Source organism: Macaca fascicularis, chromosome 3 (assembly GCF_037993035.2).
Source record: "Macaca fascicularis isolate 582-1 chromosome 3, T2T-MFA8v1.1".
Lineage (NCBI taxonomy): Eukaryota > Metazoa > Chordata > Mammalia > Primates > Cercopithecidae > Macaca > Macaca fascicularis.
In genome coordinates this window covers 67,889,895-67,903,735 of record NC_088377.1, presented here as the reverse complement: position 1 = coordinate 67,903,735, position 13,841 = coordinate 67,889,895, and positions in this window count along the sequence as shown.

Genomic DNA, 13,841 nt, shown 5'->3' with positions numbered 1-13,841 from the left:
GAAGACTATAGGGCCAAAGGAAATATCCTCCGATAACAAAGAGAAAGAAGCTTTCTGAGAAACTTCTTTGTGTTCTGTGAAATCATCTCACAGAGTTACAGCTTTCCCCTCAAGAAGCCTTTCGCTAAGACAGTTCTTGTGGAATTGGCAAAGTGATATTTGGAAGCCCATAGAGGGCTAGGGTGAAAAAGGAAATATCCTCAGATGAAATCTGGAAAGAAGCTTTCTGAGAAACTGCTTAGTGTTCTGTTAATTCATCTCACAGAGTTACATCTGTATTTCGTGGATCTCTTTGCTAGCCTTATTTCTGTGGAATCTGAGAACAGATATTTCGGATCCCTTTGAAGGGATATAGCGCCAAAGGAAATATCCTCCGATAACAAAGAGAAAGAAGCTTTCTGAGAAACTTCTTTGTGTTCTGTGAAATCATCTCACAGAGTTACAGCTTTCCCCTCAAGAAGCCTTTCGCTAAGACAGTTCTTGTGGAATTGGCAAAGTGATATTTGGAAGTCCATAGAGGTCTATGGTGAAAAAGGAAATATCCTCAGATGAAATCTGGAAAGAAGCTTTCTGAGAAATTGCTCTGTGATGTGCACTTCTACTCACAGAGTTATATCTGTATTTCGTGGATCTCTTTGCTAGCCTTATTTCTGTGGAATCTGAGAACGTATATTTCGGATCCCTTTGAAGACTATAGGGCCAAAGGAAATATCCTCCGATAACAAAGAGAAAGAAGCTTTCTGAGAAACTTCTTTGTGTTCTGTGAAATCATCTCACAGAGTTACAGCTTTCCCCTCAAGAAGCCTTTCGCCAAGACAGTTCTTGTGGAATTGGCAAAGTGATATTTGGAAGCCCATAGAGGGCTATGGTGAAAAAGGAAATATCCTCAGATGAAATCTGGAAAGAAGCTTTCTGAGAAACTGCTTAGTGTTCTGTGAATTCATCTCACAGAGTTACAGCTGTATTTCCTGGATCTCTTTGCTAGCCTTATTTCTGTGGAATTTGAGAACAGATATTTCGGATCCCTTTGAAGGCTATAGGGCCAAAGGAAATATCCTCCGATAACAAAGAGAAAGAAGCTTTCTGACAAACTTCTTTGTGTTCTGTGAAATCATCTCACAGAGTTGCAGCATTCTCCTCAAGAAACGTTTCGCTAAGACAGTTCTTGTGGAATTGGAAAAGTGATATTTGGAAGCCCATACACGGCTATGGTACAAAAGGAAATATCCTCAGATGAAATCTGGAAAGAAGCTTTCTGAGAAACTGCTTAGTGTTCTGTGAATTCATCTCACAGAGTTACATCTGTATTTCGTGGATCTCTTTGCTAGCCTTATTTCTGTGGAATCTGAGAACAGATATTTCGGATCCCTTTGAAGGCTATAGGGCCAAAGGAAATATCCTCCGATAACAAAGAGAAAGATGCTTTCTGAGAAACTTCTTTGTGTTCTGTGAAATCATCTCACAGAGTTACAGCTTTCCCCTCAAGAAGCCTTTCGCTAAGACAGTTCTTGTGGAATTGGCAAAGTGATATTTGGAACCCCTAGAGGGCTATGGTGAAAAAGTAAATATCTTCAGATGAATTCTGGAAAGAAGCTTTCTGAGAAACTGCTTAGTGTTCTGTTAATTCATCTCACAGAGTTACATCTGTATTTCGTGGATCTCTTTGCTAGCCTTATTTCTGTGGAATCTGAGAAAAGATATTTCGGATCCCTTTAAAGACTACAGGGCCAAAGGTAATATCCTCCGATAACAAAGAGAAAGAAGCTTTCTGAGAAACTTCTTTGTGTTCTGTGAAATCATCTCACAGAGTTACAGCATTCCCCTCAAGAAACCTTTCGCTAAGACAGTACTTGTGGAATTGGCAAAGTCATATTTGTAAGCCCATAGAGGGCTATGGTGAAAAAGGAAATATCCTCAGATGAAATCTGGAAGGAAGCTTTCTGAGAAACTGCTTAGTGTTCTGTTAATTCGTCTCACAGAGTTACATCTGTATTTCGTGGATTTCTTTGGTAGTCTTATTTCTGTTGAATCTGAGAACAGATATTTCAAATCCCTTTGAAGACTATAGGGCCAAAGGCAATATCCGCCGATAACAAAGAGAAAGAAGCTTTCTGAGAAACTTCTTTGTGTTCTGTGAAATCATCTCACAGAGTTACAGCATTCCCCTCAAGAAACCTTTCGCTAAGACAGTTCTTGTGGAATTGGCAAAGTGATATTTGGAAGCCCATAGACGGCTATGGTACAAAAGAAAATATCCTCAGATGAAATCTGGAAAGAAGCTTTCTGAGAAACTGCTTAGTGTTCTGTTAATTCATCTCACAGAGTTACATCTGTATTTCGTGGATCTCTTTGCTAGCCTTATTTCTGTGGAATCTGAGAACAGATATTTCGGATCCCTTTGAAGGCTATAGGGCCAAAGGAAATATCCTCCGATAACAAAGAGAAAGAAGCTTTCTGAGAAACTTCTTTGTGTTCTGTGAAATCATCTCACAGAGTTACAACTTTCCCCTCAAGAAGCCTTTCGCTAAGACCGTTCTTGTGGAATTGGCAAAGTGATATTTGTAACCCCTAGAGGGCTATGGTGAAAAAGGAAATATCTTCAGATGAAATCTGGAAAGAAGCTTTCTGAGAAACTGCTTAGTGTTCTGTGAATTCATCTCACAGAGTTACATCGGTATTTCGTGGATCTCTTTGCTAGCCTTATTTCTGTGGAATCTGAGAACAGATATTGCGGATCCCTTTGAAGACTATAGGGCCAAAGGAAATATCCTCCGATAACAAAGAGAAAGAAGCTTTCTGAGAAACTTCTTTGTGTTCTGTGAAATCATCTCACAGAGTTACAGCTTTCCCCTCAAGAAGCCTTTCGCCAAGACAGTTCTTGTGGAATTGGAAAAGTGATATTTGGAAGCCCATAGAGGGCTAGGGTGAAAAAGGAAATATCCTCAGATGAAATCTGGAAAGAAGATTTCTGAGAAACTGCTTAGTGTTCTGTTAATTTATCTCACAGAGTTACATCTGTATTTCGTGGATCTCTTTGCTAGCCTTATTTCTGTGGAATTTGAGAACAGATATTTCGGATCCCTTTGAAGGCTATAGGGCCAAAGGAAATATCCTCCGATAACAAAGAGAAAGAAGCTTTCGAGAAACTTCTTTGTGTTCTGTGAAATCATCTCACAGAGTTACAGCTTTCACCTCAAGAAGCCTTTCGCTAAGACAGTTCTTGTGGAATTGGCAAAGTGATATTTGGAAGCCCATAGAGGGCTATGGTGAAAAAGGAAATATCCTCAGATGAAATCTGGAAGGAAGCTTTCTGAGAAACTGCTTAGTATTCTGTTAATTCGTCTCACAGAGTTACATCTGTATTTCGTGGATTTCTTTGCTAGTCTTATTTCCGTTGAATCTGAGAACAGATATTTCAAATCCCTTTGAAGACTATAGGGCCAAAGGAAATATCCTCCGATAACAAAGAGAAAGAAGCTTTCTGAGAAACTTCTTTGTGTTCTGTGAAATCATCTCACAGAGTTACAGCATTCCCCTCAAGAAACCTTTCGCTAAGACAGTTCTTGTGGAATTGGCAAAGTGATATTTGGAAGCCCATCGACGGTTATGGTACAAAAGGAAATATCCTCAGATGAAATCTGGAAAGAAGTTTTCTGAGAAACTTCTTAGTGTTCTGTTAATTCATCTCAAAGAGTTACATCTGTATTTCGTGGATCTCTTTTCTAGCCTTATTTCTGTGGAATCTGAGAACAGATATTTCGGATCCCTTTGAAGGCTATAGGGCCAAAGGAAATATCCTCCGATAACAAAGAGAAAGATGCTTTCTGAGAAACTTCTTTGTGTTCTGTGAAATCATCTCACAGAGTTACAGCTTTCCCCTCAAGAAGCCTTTCGCTAAGACAGTTCTTGTGGAATTGGCAAAGTGATATTTGGAACCCCTAGAGGGCTATGGTGAAAAAGTAAATATCTTCAGATGAATTCTGGAAAGAAGCTTTCTGAGAAACTGCTTAGTGTTCTGTTAATTCATCTCACAGAGTTACATCTGTATTTCGTGGATCTCTTTGCTAGCCTTATTTCTGTGGAATCTGAGAAAAGATATTTCGGATCCCTTTAAAGACTACAGGGCCAAAGGTAATATCCTCCGATAACAAAGAGAAAGAAGCTTTCTGAGAAACTTCTTTGTGTTCTGTGAAATCATCTCACAGAGTTACAGCATTCCCCTCAAGAAACCTTTCGCTAAGACAGTACTTGTGGAATTGGCAAAGTCATATTTGTAAGCCCATAGAGGGCTATGGTGAAAAAGGAAATATCCTCAGATGAAATCTGGAAGGAAGCTTTCTGAGAAACTGCTTAGTGTTCTGTTAATTCGTCTCACAGAGTTACATCTGTATTTCGTGGATTTCTTTGGTAGTCTTATTTCTGTTGAATCTGAGAACAGATATTTCAAATCCCTTTGAAGACTATAGGGCCAAAGGCAATATCCGCCGATAACAAAGAGAAAGAAGCTTTCTGAGAAACTTCTTTGTGTTCTGTGAAATCATCTCACAGAGTTACAGCATTCCCCTCAAGAAACCTTTCGCTAAGACAGTTCTTGTGGAATTGGCAAAGTGATATTTGGAAGCCCATAGACGGCTATGGTACAAAAGAAAATATCCTCAGATGAAATCTGGAAAGAAGCTTTCTGAGAAACTGCTTAGTGTTCTGTTAATTCATCTCACAGAGTTACATCTGTATTTCGTGGATCTCTTTGCTAGCCTTATTTCTGTGGAATCTGAGAACAGATATTTCGGATCCCTTTGAAGGCTATAGGGCCAAAGGAAATATCCTCCGATAACAAAGAGAAAGAAGCTTTCTGAGAAACTTCTTTGTGTTCTGTGAAATCATCTCACAGAGTTACAACTTTCCCCTCAAGAAGCCTTTCGCTAAGACCGTTCTTGTGGAATTGGCAAAGTGATATTTGTAACCCCTAGAGGGCTATGGTGAAAAAGGAAATATCTTCAGATGAAATCTGGAAAGAAGCTTTCTGAGAAACTGCTTAGTGTTCTGTGAATTCATCTCACAGAGTTACATCGGTATTTCGTGGATCTCTTTGCTAGCCTTATTTCTGTGGAATCTGAGAACAGATATTGCGGATCCCTTTGAAGACTATAGGGCCAAAGGAAATATCCTCCGATAACAAAGAGAAAGAAGCTTTCTGAGAAACTTCTTTGTGTTCTGTGAAATCATCTCACAGAGTTACAGCTTTCCCCTCAAGAAGCCTTTCGCCAAGACAGTTCTTGTGGAATTGGAAAAGTGATATTTGGAAGCCCATAGAGGGCTAGGGTGAAAAAGGAAATATCCTCAGATGAAATCTGGAAAGAAGATTTCTGAGAAACTGCTTAGTGTTCTGTTAATTTATCTCACAGAGTTACATCTGTATTTCGTGGATCTCTTTGCTAGCCTTATTTCTGTGGAATTTGAGAACAGATATTTCGGATCCCTTTGAAGGATATAGGGCCAAAGGAAATATCCTCCGATAACAAAGAGAAAGAAGCTTTCGAGAAACTTCTTTGTGTTCTGTGAAATCATCTCACAGAGTTACAGCTTTCACCTCAAGAAGCCTTTCGCTAAGACAGTTCTTGTGGAATTGGCAAAGTGATATTTGGAAGCCCATAGAGGGCTATGGTGAAAAAGGAAATATCCTCAGATGAAATCTGGAAGGAAGCTTTCTGAGAAACTGCTTAGTATTCTGTTAATTCGTCTCACAGAGTTACATCTGTATTTCGTGGATTTCTTTGCTAGTCTTATTTCCGTTGAATCTGAGAACAGATATTTCAAATCCCTTTGAAGACTATAGGGCCAAAGGAAATATCCTCCGATAACAAAGAGAAAGAAGCTTTCTGAGAAACTTCTTTGTGTTCTGTGAAATCATCTCACAGAGTTACAGCATTCCCCTCAAGAAACCTTTCGCTAAGACAGTTCTTGTGGAATTGGCAAAGTGATATTTGGAAGCCCATCGACGGTTATGGTACAAAAGGAAATATCCTCAGATGAAATCTGGAAAGAAGTTTTCTGAGAAACTTCTTAGTGTTCTGTTAATTCATCTCAAAGAGTTACATCTGTATTTCGTGGATCTCTTTTCTAGCCTTATTTCTGTGGAATCTGAGAACAGATATTTCGGATCCCTTTGAAGGCTATAGGGCCAAAGGAAATATCCTCCGATAACAAAGAGAAAGAAGCTTTCTGAGAAACCTCTTTGTGTTCTGTGAAATCATCTCACAGAGTTACAGCTTTCCCCTCAAGAAGCCTTTCGCTAAGACAGTTCTTGTGGAATTGGCAAAGTGATATTTGGAAGCCCATAGAGGGCTAGGGTGAAAAAGGAAATATCCTCAGATGAAATCTGGAAAGAAGCTTTCTGAGAAACTGCTCTGTGATGTGTGACTTCTACTCACAGAGTTATATCTGTATTTCGTGGATCTCTTTGCTAGCCTTATTTCTGTGGAATCTGGGAACAGATATTGCGGATCCCTTTGAAGGCTATAGGGTCAAAGGAAATATCCTCCGATAACAAAGAGAAAGAAGCTTTCTGAGAAACTTCTTTGTGTTCTGTGAAATCATCTCACAGAGTTACAGCTTTCCCCTCAAGAAGCCTTTGCCAAGACAGTACTTGTGGAATTGGCAAAGTGATATTTGGAAGCCCATAGAGGGCTAGGGTGAAAAAGGAAATATCCTCAAATGAAATCTGGAAAGAAGCTTTCTGAGAAACTGCTTAGTGTTCTGTGAATTCGTCTCACAGAGTTACATCTGTATTTCGTGGATTTCTTTGCTAGTCTTATTTCTGTTGAATCTGAGAACAGATATTTCAAATCCCTTTGAAGACTATAGGGCCAAAGGAAATATCCTACGATAACAAAGAGAAAAAAGCTTTCTGAGAAACTTCTTCGTGTTCTGTGAAATCATATCACAGAGTTACAGCATTCCCCTCAAGAAACCTTTCGCTAAGACAGTTCTTGTGGAATTGGCAAAGTGATATTTGGAAGCCCATAGACGGCTATGGTACAAAAGAAAATGTCCTCAGATGAAATCTGGAAAGAAGCTTTCTGAGAAACTGCTTAGTGTTCTGTTAATTCATCTCACAGAGTTACATCTGTATTTCGTGGATCTCTTTGCTAGCCTTATTTCTGTGGAATCTGAGAACAGATATTTCGGATCCCTTTGAAGGCTATAGGGCCAAAGGAAATATCCTCCGATAACAAAGAGAAAGAAGCTTTCTGAGAAACTTCTTTCTGTTCTGTGAAATCATCTCACCGAGTTGCAGCTTTCCCCTCAAGAAGCGTTTCGCTAAGACAGTTCTTGTGGAATTGGCAAAGTGATATTTGGAAGCCCATAGAGGGCTAGGGTGAAAAAGGAAATATCCTCAGATGAAATCTGAAAAGAAGCTTTCTGAGAAAATGCTCTGTGATGTGTGACTTCTACTCACAGAGTTATATCTCTATTTCGTGGATCTCTTTGCTAGCCTTATTTCTGTGGAATCTGAGAACAGATATTTCGGATCCCTTTGAAGTGATATAGCGCCAAAGGAAATATCCTCCGATAACAAAGAGAAATAAGCTTTCTGAGAAACTTCTTTGTGTTCTGTGAAATCATCTCACAGAGTTACAGCTTTCCCCTCAAGAAGCCTTTCGCTAAGACAGTTCTTGTGGAATTGGCAAAGTGATATTTGGAAGCCCATAGAGGGCTAGGGTGAAAAAGGAAATATCCTCAGATGAAATCTGGAAAGAAGATTTCTGAGAAACTGCTTAGTGTTCTGTTAATTCATCTCACAGAGTTACATCTGTATTTCGTGGATCTCTTTGCTAGCCTTATTTCTGTGGAATTTGAGAACAGATATTTCGGATCCCTTTGAAGGCTATAGGGCCAAAGTAAATATCCTCCGATAAAAAAGAGAAAGAAGCTTTCTGAGAAACTTCTTTGTGTTCTGTGAAATCATCTCACAGAGTTACAGCTTTCACCTCAAGAAGCCTTTCGCTAAGACAGTTCTTGTGGAATTGGCAAAGTGATATTTGGAAGCCCATAGAGGGCTATGGTGAAAAAGGAAATATGCTCAGATGAAATCTGGAAGGAAGCTTTCTGAGAAACTGCTTAGTATTCTGTTAATTCGTCTCACAGAGTTACATCTGTATTTCGTGGATTTCTTTGCTAGTCTTATTTCTGTTGAATCTGAGAACAGATATTTCAAATCCCTTTAAAGACTATAGGGCCAAAGGAAATATCCTCCGATAACAAAGAGAAAGAAGCTTTCTGAGAAACTTCTTTGTGTTCTGTGAAATCATCTCACAGAGTTACAGCATTCCCCTCAAGAAACCTTTCGCTAAGACAGTTCTTGTGGAATTGGCAAAGTGATATTTGGAAGCCCATCGACGGCTATGGTACAAAAGGAAATATCCTCAGATGAAATCTGGAAAGAAGTTTTCTGAGAAACTTCTTAGTGTTCTGTTAATTCATCTCAAAGAGTTACATCTGTATTTCGTGGATCTCTTTGCTAGCCTTATTTCTGTGGAATCTGAGAACAGATATTTCGGATCCCTTTGAAGGCTATAGGGCCAAAGGAAATATCCTCCGATAACAAAGAGAAAGAAGCTTTCTGAGAAACTTCTTTGTGTTCTGTGAAATCATCTCACAGAGTTACAGCTTTCCCCTCAAGAAGCCTTTCACTAAGACAGTTCTTGTGGAATTGGCAAAGTGATATTTGGAAGCCCATAGAGGGCTATGGTGAAAAAGGAAATATCCTCAGATGAAATCTGGAAAGAAGCTTTCTGAGAAACTGCTCTGTGATGTGTGACTTCTACTCACAGAGTTATATCTGTATTTCGTGGATCTCTTTGCTAGCCTTATTTCTGTGGAATCTGAGAACAGATATTTCGGATCACTTTGAAGGCTATAGGGCCAAAGGAAATATCCTCCGATAACAAAGAGAAAGAAGCTTTCTGAGAAACTTCTTTGTGTTGTGTGAAATCATCTCACAGAGTTAGAGCTTTCCCCTCTAGAAGCCTTTCGCCAAGACAGTACTTGTGGAATTGGCAAAGTGATATTTGGAAGCCCATAGAGGGCTATGGTGAAAAAGGAAATATCCTCAGGTGAAATCTGGAAAGAAGCTTTCTGAGAAACTGCTTAGTGTTCCGTAAATTCATCTCACAGAGTTACATCTGTATTTCGTGGATCTCTTTGCTAGCCTTATTTCTGTGGAATCTGAGAACAGATATTGCGGATCCCTTTGAAGGCTATAGGGCCAAAGGAAATATCCTCCGATAACAAGGAGAAAGAAGCTTTCTGAGAAACTTCTTTGTGTTCCGTGAAATCATCTCACAGAGTTACAGCTTTCCCCTCAAGAAGCCTTTCTCCAAGACAGTTCTTGTGGAATTGGCAAAGTGATATTTGGAACCCCTAGAGGGCTATGGTGAAAAAGGAAATATCTTCAGATGAAATCTGGAAAGAAGCATTCTGAGAAACTGCTTAGTGTTCTGTGAATTCATCTCACAGAGTTACATCTGTATTTCGTGGATCTCTTTGCTAGTCTTATTTCTGTTGAATCTGAGAACAGATATTTCGGATCCCTTTAAAGAGTACAGGGCCAAAGGAAATATCCTCCGATAACAAAGAGAAAGAAGCTTTCTGAGAAACTTCTTTGTGTTCTTTGAAATCATCTCACAGAGGTACAGCATTCCCCTCAAGAAACCTTTCGCTAAGACAGTTCTTGTGGTATTGGCAAAGTGATATTTGGAAGTCCATAGACGGCTATGGTACAAAAGGAAATATCCTCAGATGAAATCTGGAAAGAAGCTTTCTGAGAAACTGCTCTGTGATGTGTCACTTCTACTCACAGAATTATATCTCTATTTCGTGGATCTCTTTGCTAGCCTTATTTCTGTGGAATCTGGGAACAGATATTTCTGATCCCTTTGAAGACTATAGGGCCAAAGGAAATATCCTCCGATAACAAAGAGAAAGAAGCTTTCTGAGAAACTTCTTTGTGTTCTGTGAAATCATCTCACAGAGTTACAGCTTTCCCCTCAAGAAGCCTTTCGCTAAGACAGTTCTTGTGGAATTGGCAAAGTGATATTTGGAAGCCCATAGAGGGCTATGGTGAAAAAGGAAATATCCTCAGATGAAATCTGGAAAGAAGCTTTCTGAGAAACTGCTTAGTGTTCTGTGAATTCATCTCACAGAGTTACATCTGTATTTCGTGGATCTCTTTGCTAGACTATTTCTGTGGAATCTGAGAACAGATATTTCGGATCCCTTTGAAGATGTAGGGCCAAAGGAAATATCCTGCGATAACAAAGAGAAAGAAGCTTTCTGAGAAACTTCTTTGTGTTCTGTGAAATCATCTCACAGAGTTACAGCTTTCCCCTCAAGAAGTCTTTCGCTAAGACAGTTCTTGTGGAATTGGCAAAGTGATATTTGGAAGCCCATAGAGGGCTATGGTGAAAAAGGAAATATCCTCAGATGAAATCTGGAAAGAAGCTTTCTGAGAAACTGCTTAGAGTTCTGTGAATTCATCTCACAGAGTTACATCTGTATTTCGTGGATCTCTTTGCTAGCCTTATTTCTGTGGAATCTGAGAACAGATATTTCGGATCCCTTTGAAGACTATAGGGCCAAAGGAAATATCCTCCGATAACAAAGAGAAAGAAGCTTTCTGAGAAACTTCTTTGTGTTCTGTGAAATCATCTCACAGAGTTACAGCATTCCCCTCAAGACGCCTTTTGCTAAGACAGTTCTTGTGGAATTGGCAAAGTGATATTTGGAAGCCCATAGAGGGCTATGGTGAAAAAGGAAATATCCTCAGATGAAAACTGGAAAGAAGCTTTCTGAGAAACTGCTTAGTGTTCTGTTAATTCATCTCACAGGGTTACATGTGTATTTCGTGGATCTCTTTGCTAGCCTTATTTCTGTGGAATCTGAGAAAAGATATTTCGGATCCCTTTGAAGACTATAGGGCCAAAGGAAATATCCTGCGATAACAAAGAGAAAGAAGCTTTCTGAGAAACTTCTTTGTGTTCTGTGAAATCATCTCACAGAGTTACAGCTTTCCCCTCAAGAAGCCTTTCGCTAAGACAGTTCTTGTGGAATTGGCAAAGTGATATTTGTAAGCCCATAGAGGGCTATGGTGAAAAAGGAAATATCCTCAGATGAAATCTGGAAAGAAGCTTTCTGAGAAACTGCTTAGTGTTCTGTTAATTCATCTCACACAGTTACATCTGTATTTCGTGGATCTCTTTGCTAGCCTTATTTCTGTGGAATCTGAGAACAGATATTTCGGATCCCTTTGAAGACTATAGGGCCAAAGGAAATATTATGCAAAAACAGAGAAAGAAGCTTTCTGAGAAACTTCTTTGTGTTCTGTGAAATCATCTCACAGAGTTACAGCTTTCCCCTCAAGAAGCCTTTCGCTAAGACAGTTCTTGTGGAAATGGCAAAGTGATATTTGGAAGCCCATAGAGGGCTATTGTGAAAAAGGAAATATCCTCAGATGAAATCTGGAAAGAAGCTTTCTGAGAAACAGCTTAGTGTTCTGTTAATTCATCTCACACAGTTACATCTGTATTTCGTGGATCTCTTTGCTAGCTTTATTTCTGTGGAATCTGGGAACAGATAATTCGGATCCCTTTGAAGACTATAGGGCCAAAGGAAATATCCTCCGATAACAAAGAGAAAGAAGCTTTCTGAGAAACTTCTTTGTGTTCTGTGAAATCATCTCACAGAGTTACAGCTTTCCCCTCAAGAAGCCTTTAACTAAGACAGTTCTTGTGTAATTGGCAAAGAGATATTTAGAAGCCCATAGAGGGCTATGGTGAAAAAGGAAATATCCTCAGATGAAATCTGGAAAGAAGCTTTCTGAGAAACTGCTTAGTGTTCTGTGAATTCATCTCACAGAGTTACATGTGTATTTCGTGGATCTCTTTGCTAGCCTTATTTCTGTGGAATCTGAGAAAAGATATTTCGGATCCCTATGAAGACTATAGGGCCAAAGGAAATATCCTCCGATAACAAAGAGAAAGAAGCTTTCTGAGAAACTTCTTTGTGTTCTGTGAAATCATCTCACAGAGTTACAGCTTTCCCCTCAAGAAGCCTTTCGCTAAGACAGTTCTTGTGGAATTGGCAAAGTGATATTTGGAAGCCCATAGAGGGCTATGGTGAAAAAGGAAATATCCTCAGATGAAATCTGGAAAGAAGCTTTCTGAGAAACTGCTTACTGTTCTGTTAATTCATCTCACAGAGTTACATCTGTATTTCGTGGATCTCTTTGCTAGCCTTATTTCTATGTAATCTGAGAACAGATATTTCGGATCCCTTTGAAGACTATAGGGCCAAAGGAAATATCCTGCGATAACAAAGAGAAAGAAGCTTTCTGAGAAACCTCTTTGTGTTCTGTGAAATCATCTCACAGAGTTACAGCTTTCCCCTCAAGAAGCCTTTCGCTAGGACAGTTCTTGTGTAATTGGCAAAGAGATATTTGGAACCCCATAGAGGGCTATGGTGAAAAAGGAAATATCCTCAGATGAAATCTGGAAAGAAGCTTTCTGAGAAACTACTTAGTGTTCTGTTAATTCATCTCACACAGTTACATCTGTATTTCGTGGATCTCTTTGCTAGCCTTATTTCTGTGGAATCTGAGAACAGATATTTCGGATCCCTTTGAAGACTATAGGGCCAAAGGAAATATCCTGCGATAACAGAGAAAGAAGCTTTCTGAGAAACTTCTTTGTGTTCTGTGAATTCATCTCACAGAGTTACAGCTTTCCCCTCAAGAAGCCTTTCGCTAAGACAGTTCTTGTGGAAATGGCAAAGTGATATTTGGAAGCCCATAGAGGGCTATGGTGAAAAAGGAAATATCCTCAGATGATATCTGGAAAGAAGTTTTCTGAGAAACTGCTTAGTGTTCTGTTAATTCATCTCACATAGTTACATGTGTATTTCGTGGATCTCTTTGCTAGCCTTATTTCTGTGGAATCTGGGAACAGATATTTCGGATCCCTTTGAAGACTATAGGGCCAAAGGAAATATCCTCCGATAACAAAGAGAAAGAAGCTTTCTGAGAAACTTCTTTGTGTTCTGTGAAATCATCTTACAGAGTTACAGCTTTCCCCTCAAGAAGCCTTTCGCTAAGACAGTTCTTGTGGAATTGGCAAAGTGATATTTGGAAGCCCATAGAGGGCTATGGTGAAAAAGGAAATATCCTCAGATGAAATCTGGAAAGAAGCTTTCTGAGAAACTGCTTAGTGTTCTGTGAATTCATCTCACAGAGTTACATCTGTATTTCGTGGATCTCTTTGCTAGCCTTTTTCTGTGGAATCTGAGAACAGATATTTCGGATCCCTTTGAAGATGTAGGGCCAAAGGAAATATCCTGCGATAACAAAGAGAAAGAATCTTTCTGAGAAACTTCTTTGTGTTCTGTGAAATCATCTCACAGAGTTACAGCTTTCCCCTCAAGAAGCCTTTCGCTAAGACAGTTCTTGTGGAATTGGCAAAGTGATATTTGGAAGCCCATAGAGGGCTATGCTGAAAAAGGAAATATCCTCAGATGAAATCTGGAAAGAAGCTTTCTGAGAAACTGCTTAGTGTTCTGTGAATTCATCTCACAGAGTTACATCTGTATTTCGTGGATCTCTTTGCTAGCCTTATTTCTGTGGAATCTGAGAACAGATATTTCGGATCCCTTTGAAGACTATAGGGCCAAAGGAAATATCCTCCGATAACAAAGAGAAAGAAGCTCTGAGAAACTTCTTTGTGTTCTGTGAAATCATCTCACAGAGTTACAGCATTCCCCTCAAGAAGCCTTTTGCTAAGACAGTTCTT